Source organism: Merops nubicus, unplaced genomic scaffold, assembly GCF_000691845.1.
Source record: "Merops nubicus isolate BGI_N331 unplaced genomic scaffold, ASM69184v1 scaffold3610, whole genome shotgun sequence".
Lineage (NCBI taxonomy): Eukaryota > Metazoa > Chordata > Aves > Coraciiformes > Meropidae > Merops > Merops nubicus.
In genome coordinates this window covers 30,282-40,096 of record NW_008581972.1, presented here as the reverse complement: position 1 = coordinate 40,096, position 9,815 = coordinate 30,282, and positions in this window count along the sequence as shown.

Below are 9,815 nucleotides of genomic sequence, written 5' to 3'. Positions count from 1 at the left end.
CCAAAATTACAATTTTTTTTCTTTCCTAATGGACAACATAACACTTAAAGAAAGTTTTAATCTATAACAAACATAATATGCTCCACTTAAATACTCTTACATATTTGAAAATACTCAGAATTCAAACTTTCCACAGAAAACTCTTTCCACTCAAATTTTCAGATAACTAGACTCTCCCTACCAACCACTGTTGAATAAGTTCTTAAAAATCTAAATTAGCAAGCTTTATTTGCCATAGTATGCATTTATTTGAACCTCAATATTTCAATCTCTTTACAAGAATGTAATTATTTTAGACAGTAATTATTTCAGTGTGTTAATTGTTTATCAGGAAGCAAAGTAACACTTACATTCCTGTCTAATGCAAACATCTGGATGTTTATGAATTAAGCATTTTATGGACGGCTTTTAGAATCCCAAGAAATAAATGCAAAATCTGAAACATCAATTCATTGCCTTCATTCTTCTTCTGCCCAAATACAAAGTACCAAGGGCACACTCCTCCCCGGCTACTGCCACTACTTCTAGAAACAGAATTCAGGATGTTTCATCTCTGCTCTGCATAACTGCATCAATTTTTGCCCAGATGAACCATCCTTTAGGACTTAAATCTCTAGAAGTTATGTCCCGATGTAATGTACATATCTAGTAGAGGAGGGAAAATGTTCTCATTAAAATTTCTTACCAACAGAACAAGGAAAATGCACACATGACCAAAAGTCAGCAGAAGAAATGGAGTTTCACCCCAGCCCAGAGTGGGTGGTCCTTGAAAGAAGTAATTTAAATTCCACCGAAGGAACTAACACTCCCTCTTCCTCCAACAACAGAATCAAATGAGGGAGGAAGGTTACTCAACTCAGAGGAAAAGGCACATGCATTCCCTTTGGACAACACCAGCAATTTTGGTTCTCAAACTCCATGAGCTCAAAATCATGGAATCATAGGACAGTTTGGGTTGGAAGAGACCTTTAAAGGTTATGTAGTCCAAGCCCCCTGCAGTGAGCAGGGACATCTTTAACTAGATCAGGTTGCTCAGAGTTTGAATGTTTCCAGGGATGGGGCATCTACCACCTCTTTGGGTAACACGTTCCGGTGTTTCAACACCCTAACAATTTTTTGTAATGATAGTAATGCCATATTCCATAGACTTGCCTTTGGGCCTTGAAAACTGCAAGCACAGAGCATGCTTTGAGGACAAAAATCAAAAGCTGACCTATGGAACTGATACCAAATCTAGTCAAAGGAAAGCTCTGAAGACATTTTACCTCATTTTGGATAATGAAAGATCTCACGGAATAGGGAGAAGCTTCTAAAATTGCATAAGCTCAGGGAGTGAGTAGACAGAATTTTGGGCGTAGTCAGCCTTACAAAGTGTACTTCATTTTGCTGCCGTCATTGAAGTAAAGATCATACATTATTTCTGTCTCCCAGATGTTCGGCTAAAAACTTTGCCTACAAAATTCAACACCTGGTCTGATAAATTAAACAAAGAATACCAGAATTAAATACACAAGTGAGAGACACTTGAGCATGTATCTGCATAAGAATGGAAAAACTTAGTCAGTGAAAAAGTTGAAGGTAGAAGCTCTGCCAAAAATGATCATTCATTCTACTGCCAGTACCACACAGGTTGAATCAAACTCAGATGTAAGCAATTCCATTTTTTTTAAAAGATTCTGCTTGGTGGAAACTTCAGAGATCAAAACAGTTGTAAATCAAGACGATTTATTTAAGTGCATTGTGAAGTAATGGGCTCTGCCTTTCAGTAGGAAGTATGATTTTCCCGAGCTGGTGGGAAATAACACTGTAAGGTTTGGAATACAGTTTAAGTATTATTTAGGACAATGAATAAAAAATGGCTTAAGAAAACAATAGCTCAAAGAATGCTTTAAAATTAGATATAATTAGCTCAGATTGTGAATGCTGGAAGTTCTCTAATAGTGACATTTTCCACCTTTTTTTAATCCAAGTATATGATAGGGAAATAAATTTCAGAAAACACTTCACAACAAAGTTCAGATGAAAATCACTATTCATGGAGGCTTCCTATGATCTATGTGGCTTTCTCTGAATGACACTATCTTTAAATAAAATATACATGTATCTCGTTCTACCTCTGTTAATCCTAAATTTATGCATTTTCATATCTTAAAAGAATTTTCACAGTAGAGCTTAACTTCAAACACTATGCATCTCACAGTCTTGACATACAAACCTATCTTCATACCTAGATGTTCCAAAAGATATTTAAAATTTAAATTTAGAATTGCAGTTAATGTAGAAGATATAAGGAAGAAAGTAAAAAGAGGAACGTAACAAATCCTCAGGACTATATGGCATTCACAAAACAGTTCTGAAAGTCAATTTCTAACAGTGGTGCGTAATATCTAGTTTTAAAATTGCCTTAGTAGACATGACTGGCTGTAGTAACTGCCAGTGTAAAACAAGAAAAAAATCTGCAAAGATACAGAGAACTACAGAAGCTGCAAGCCTGATTCAAGAAATTTAACAAAAAATGAATACTGGATCATAATAGTGTACAGCAAGTTAAGGTTGATGGCAGAGTCAATGTGCCTTTCTTTTGAAGTTTTACTTTGCAATCTTACTAGATTTCTTCAAAGGACTTGGTGACAGTTGATTAAATTTACTCAAATTTCCAAGATATTAAACAAAATTCCTTGTCAAAGGTTTGTAACAAGACTAAGGAGCAATGATGTAAGACAGAAGTCCTGACATGGATACATACTTGCTCAAAGAGCAGAGAGGAGAGCGTAGGAGTAAATGATCCGTTCTGAGAACAGAACCACATAGTTCAGGTGGGATCTGGTATAGGAACTATTTTGTTCAACACATTCATAAATTAACTAGAAAAATGAGTAAGCAACAATATGAATTTGCTTATGAGACAAAGTTCATTAGGATAGGGCTGACGAAATCCAGAAAGACCATTATAAACTGAGTAAGTAGGCAATAAAATGAGAAATTAATTTAATACAGATGAATATAAAATAATGTATGTGCATTTCACATATTAAATGATGAGATCTCAGTAGACCATTATTACTCAGAAGCAAGACCTTGTGATTAGGACACTTATTTTGTGAAGAATCATCTCTCTTTCTTGTCTATCTGTGCATAAACAGATAAAATGAATTTCACAGGTTTCTGTTAGGCAAGCTAGCAGTGGAAAAAAAAGTTGAAAGCAGTTTGTTTGCAAACAAAATTTTGTGTCAAAATGCTTTCATCTCAAATGTTTGTTTCCACTAAGAGATAGCAGGTCAACATCAAAGGTTTCATAAGATAGAAAAAAAAAAAAAAGCCCATCAGAATAACACTAGCAGATTTGAAGATGAAGCTCAAATTTGATGCTCGTAGAATTTGTTCTTGCAAATGGTTCCAACTGAATGTTTATTTCGTATCACAGTACAGCATCTAGTGTAATTAATAGATATACAATATATCAACTTAGAAAAGTGTGTATTACATATTTTTCTTTCCTTTAGAGAGCTTGGCATTTCACCTTTTGAACCCACATGTTCTGCAGAATTCTACTCCATACTGTTAAGCCATTTTAGAGCAATATTTTTTTTATGCAATTAAAATATCTAAAATAGAAATAACTGCCAACATTTATTGACTAGCATTGTCAGAATGGCTGAACTGCGCTATAAATGCAAGTATAAAGACTTGTTGTATGAATACATGACTTTTAAGATAAGTCTGTGCCCCTTAATCATTTTGGCTGACAAAGTGATAGAAGAACTCAAATTTCTCCAATTATAAGTTCAATACCTGAAGTAAGTCTAAAAAGGTTATGTGTAAAAGGCATAAAATATTAAATCTCATAATTTTCTGTGCACCTTGTTAAATGCCTAGAAGCTGTAATAGCAGAGACAAATTGAGCAACTTACAACCTTTCTCTAATAAAAAAAACTATATGGTTATTAATGAAAGCCCAAAAGGTTAGCAATTATTTTTCATAAAGGCTCATCTTCCTCAGACTGGGAATTTGGAAGTGCACTGTGACATTAACTTGTGGAAATGCTTCATTTGAGTGCCTTTAGTAAAGTTGCACAGTTGTAATAAATCCACTTATTTATTATCTGTTTTGGCTAGAAAAGGAGGAAGACTTGAGGGGAAACAAGGAAAGGCAAGGGAAGAAAAACAACAAAAAGGAAAACACAGTATGGGAATATGAGCAAGGAATTATGACAGCACATATACACATGCATTCAAGGTAGACACACTAAAACCCTGAAAAAAAAGAATAGCACTCAATTTCCTGCTCTATATGATCAAGTATTGGGCTTCAGATATCTACTATAATCAACAGCAGTACAGGCAAAAGGCTGCACTTTCCACAACACTTCACATTTCAAATGAGAGCGGCTTCCAGGCTAACAGGTTCCAGGTAATACTCACTATGTTTACGTCCTTTCCTGACTCAAAGCCTAAAAAGTGTAACCTCTGTTTTGGTAAACTTGAAATTAATACATTTCTTAACTGACTCATTACAGAGATGCAACCTTTCTTAATTTCTTGCCTCAAATGGTACAAAAGAAAAAGATGGAGACTGTTGGATTGATTGAACAGATTTAACTTCAAAATAAAAAGCCTCTTGCTTGGTTTATTATTGCTGTATATGTTACACAGCAGGATAAAAAAATATTCACACACAGAAGTAATTCTTTAGAACTACTAAGCTCTCTACCTTTCAAACATTAAAATTGGAACTGATTTGCTGTAAACGAGTAATTAAAGATTTGTCAATTAAATACTTATAAGAACTTTTGATCAATTTTGATACTAACACGTTAAAATTACAGAAATATGTTGTAGTAACAGACAGTTGTTATGAACAGTATGACTAAATGTATATTTAAAAACTGTGCTATTTTCAGAAATCACTGTAAACGTCCTTTCATGTAAGCAAGTCTGGCAGACAAAAAATTCTGACAATCAAATCAACCAGATGGACCAATGTTTTTGATCACACACTTTTTGAACAAAACCTGTTAAGACTTCCACACATTCACACAGTAAAATATATGAAGGGATGATGAGCTGTTGGAGATTTCAAAACAAAATAAAAGACAAAACTATCAAGGTGGGTCAGAAAAATATCTGTAATTGTTTGTGTGTGTGAAAACACTGATTGTGCACAATGCCTCTCTGTGAAAGTATAATCCTTTTCATCAAAGCAAATAAATCTGCTTCAAATAATCTCCATCAAACTGCAAAATTCAAATATGAAGACGAGTTAAATATTAGTGAAATTTCTGAAGATCTGAAAATTGATATATGCAAAATATCACCTTACACCTTTTTACTCCATAAATTCTATTACCATCTTATGGAGGCATTAAAAGTTGATGTTGTCCATTCAGAATATTTTCCTTTATGAGCGATCTTACTATTTCTGTGAGCTATTCCCAAGGGAAAAGGATGGGTTTATGTTTGATATCTTGAGTATCAAGTGAATAAAGCCCCCAGTTCTGCATCTTACTCACTGAAAATTCCATCAGGAGTTACTTGTAGTTTTCTTCTAAAAGTCAGTGTTTGTAAATCTTTTACATGTCAGTTCTACCGATTGCAAAATAAGCAGTCATGACTCATTGCAGACAGTAGTAGCAACAGATTAAGGATGAAATAGCATGTAGCCTTCACAGATATAAATTTCTAGTTTTATTGGTGAATGACATTGCTAGGCCTTTGTATTAATAACTTACAGATGCTGACTTCCACGAAGTTACTTACATACAAAGCTCCAAACAGGATTTGGTTTCTCTCTATGTCCCACACTGTGCGAGCAAGGTCACTCTGGCTCATCGCTCATTTGCTCAATTCTCCTTAATGAAAGAGTGAACGGTCCACAGGATCATGGTACTTAAAAGTTTGGTTTCTGGCTCTTGAAAATACTAAACAGTAATTACTTGGCCTTAAGGAGTTCTATGAATAGATATAGGTTTCCATATTAATTACAATCTATTATGTCATTGCAGATGAAGTTTTAACAAGTGTTATCTTGAGGAACGATCTCCAGCCAGCATCCAAATTATTCTAATCAGATTGCAATCATCTGACCAATTCGATGCTGATTATTAAATGAATTAAGACACATGCAGAGGTCATACAGGGCATGCCTCATTTGCTTTCAACAAGTTACCAAACTTTCAGTTTGTGATTTTACTTCATTTGCCCTCCAGGCTCATTATCTCACTATTGGCTGCCACACCACCTTCTGCTTTGCCATTTGGATGATCCCATTTTGGGCTGTGAACCCCATTTTGAGAAACATTGCCTTAATGTCTCCATATAATACGATTTTTAAGGGATCTTTGATGAAAAAGAAATGGTAAATGTTTACCTTTTTGGTTTACTAAGCCAGACAGAAAACAAATTTAGCACGAAATATTTCTTGAGCCATCAAGCACACTGTAGATGGGCCTTGTCTGCAAGTCTTAAAGACAACAATAAATGTCCACTATGTTTGCATAGGAAACACTCACACTCCTTTTAGTTTCAAGCAGCTTCATAATAATTATTCTATTGTGTTGGTTTTTACAGTATGTGGACTGTGATTTTTCTGTCAGTGAGTAGTTCCCTTTTCTTAATCAAAAAGGAGTTTCAGAGGCAAAAGTATTTGGGGCCACATTACCCCAGACAAGCCTGAGCACATATTTGCTGTTCTAACCTGATATTCTGTCAGTGCCTCTCTGAAGCAGGATTATTTAACATTAATATAGTTCTATAACCAAGATATATTAGTATTACTTTCACTTTTTAAAGCCTTCTGTGGCTTCCTACATCCATCCAGGCATGCTTTAATTCGAATGATAATTGTACCTTTTTATTCTCCGTGAAAAGTAACAAAGTTGTTACTGAAACTTCTAGACCAAGATGTTATTACAGCAACCTTTATAAGATTCTGAATTTTTACTCCTGTATTGGGAAATGCTTCTTAGATTTTTTTTTTATGTGTGTTGACTATTTTTTTGTCAGTGAGTCATAAGAGATTATTATTTTAAAAGGCAGAATAGCAGTAAACAGGAAAAACAGTCTTTTTTTAAAAAAACATAACTTTCATATTTAGGTATAAAACCATTAACTACTCAGGACATGTTTAAAGATAATAATGCATGTGTTTGTGAGATCAAGGCCCAAGTTATGAATTATTCCATTGCTCAGAACACAGATCAACAAATAACTACCACAGGCAAGTGGGGTTCCTGTAGTTTGAATGACATAAACCAGAGCTCTCAAGATGAATACATTTCTAGCTCATGGATTCAATGTCTTGACATTACCTATTGTGGGTTTTTTTCTTAGTAATTCTTAACACACATCTTAAGTAAAACTTTATTTAAGAGTAACTCGGCTTCTTTTCATAGCTTTTCCTCCTAATATTCAGAATAGGCTGCTCGGCATTACCCCCCATTAGACTACTACTACTAAAAAAATTCTTATCCGTATAAAACAGTATCATACCAGTCATTGCTATTTTCAAGATTAAAATAATCATTAAATCAAAACAATTGGAATTTTACTATCATTGTCATCAACATATGCCAGCTATACCTTCCCAAAAACTGCAGGTTTTTTTCCCTGTTTTTAATTCACTTGCTTATCAGCTACTTCCTTCAACTCATCTGAAAAACCCTCACAATGTAACTCTGTAAGTTCCAACTCTGGAGTTTACTGAATACCCTTATTCCTCTTTTGAGCTGTGAGCATGTAAACTATTTGTAATATTGTGGAACTGTTTTAGAAAAGAACTGTCTTAAAAATTTAAGTGACACTTAAATCAACAGTATTTTCAGGATGCAAACTAGAGTTGTTATAAAGTGGATCCAATCTCTATATCAATATCAGTAATCTGGTATTCCACACACAAGGTCTGAGAGAGAAGAAACTATTTGTGCACAAGCCATGAACATGCACTCATTTTGATCAAATGAAGGAACAAAGCAGGTCATTTATAAAATACAATAAAGCCTTTTCCTTTCATTTTCCCGATTAGATTCTTGGAGTATCAAATAGACATGGAAGTACTTGGTATCTTTTTCTAAATACAAAATAAACACTGGATTCAAGACATTAAAATGAAGAAATGAAAATACATTTTTTCAGTCTTCATACCTCCTCCATTACTGTCAAAAACGTACTCCTAGGTTTCAAAAGCATTCCACTTTCTTTTCCAAAACATAAAAAATATGTCAAAAACATTTATATCAACAAATTTACTTTTACAATGCAGAATCGCAAAGAGTTCCCCCATATTCTTTAATATCGACATATCATCACACCTACTTAATCATATAACCCCTCTAAACATAAAATATTTACAAGTCAGTATTACTATGGTCATGTGTCTCAATAAATTCTTCCTCCCTTATATTTCATGCCTGGTTTTGAATTAAGAAGAGTGTGTATATCAACTGTGCATGTCTGCTAGTGATGATAGAACCTGACAGCTAGAAGGAAGCTTCGTGAAGTAATCTGTCATCACTTTTCCTGAAATAAACTATGGCTTTCAGTGACTTCTGGAAAGCAGATACTGACAGAAGTTATTGTGACAACAGGCTGAGCATCCTGCATTACAGTAGCAAGCGCTTTCTGTGTTTCTACTGCCTCTGGAACCCCCATTATGCCAGTATGAATTCATCTTTCCATCCTAAAGCATGGAATTCACCTATGGATTCACCTATTAGCTAATGGGTTGTGTTAGAAGTAAAATATCTTGGTGACTCTCAAATCATGCTTTGGAACTAAAAAAAAAAAAAAAAATCAAAACAAACCAACCTGTTTAAAAAATGTCTTTTCACTTAAACTGTATTTGTTCACAGTGCTCCCTCTCACTCTCCCCCATTTCAGCAATAAAGTTAGGGCTATGTAATTTTAGATTCATATGTCAAGTCTTTCCATAGGTCATATCTCAAAACAGTTATGTTCTTTGTAGATCTGCAGCCAAAAGAAAACTTGATGCATGTATCATATATATACACATGATCTGTATAACCTCTTTATTAGTCAGCCTCCAAACACTGACAAGCAGGGACTCAGTACTACACCCCCATCTCTGCAAGCAGGACACGTTTTAAAGCCATTTTAAAACAAGACAGCTAGTTGTTTACTTTGCTAAGTGTTTTACACTATATAATACTTTTCCATGAGAATAAATGGCAACTCTGCCTGCAGTGATCTTACAGAATCATTCCAGCTTTTCATTGTCAAAAAAAAAAAAATAAGAAGGGCAGCATTCTGCTGTAATTCTCTTACTGTCCAGGATTAAGAGTTTTCATTCAGATCTCATATTGTTATATGAGCCTGTTAGTGATAAAATGTATTGGTCCTATGTTTATAATCATCAGTGGATTTTTGTGGGGTTTTTTTTCCCTTTTTTTCCAGTCATCTTTATTGACTTACTATTCATATATGTATATTTGATCCACCGCATATAAAATCATATATACAGCCAATGAAGTTTAAAAGGAAAAAACCTACACTTACAATAAAGTAATATTTGCAATGTTATTTTTACCATGATAAGGTGCTTGTATCACCTCTTAGAGCTACACTTCAATAGTCACTCAAATGATTTTTATCAAAGAAAGTCAGAGTTCACCCTGTATAATATGGGGCTTGACAGTACCAGGAAGAAGACTGAAAATGGTTGTATACCCTTGCACGTTGTACAAACAAATGAGAAACTAATGTCACATAACATTATTCATAACCTATGGGCATCAAAAGTCTGTGAAACCATGAACTGATAGGTACTGATAGTCATAGCTCCTAGTAAAGCAAAGAGAATT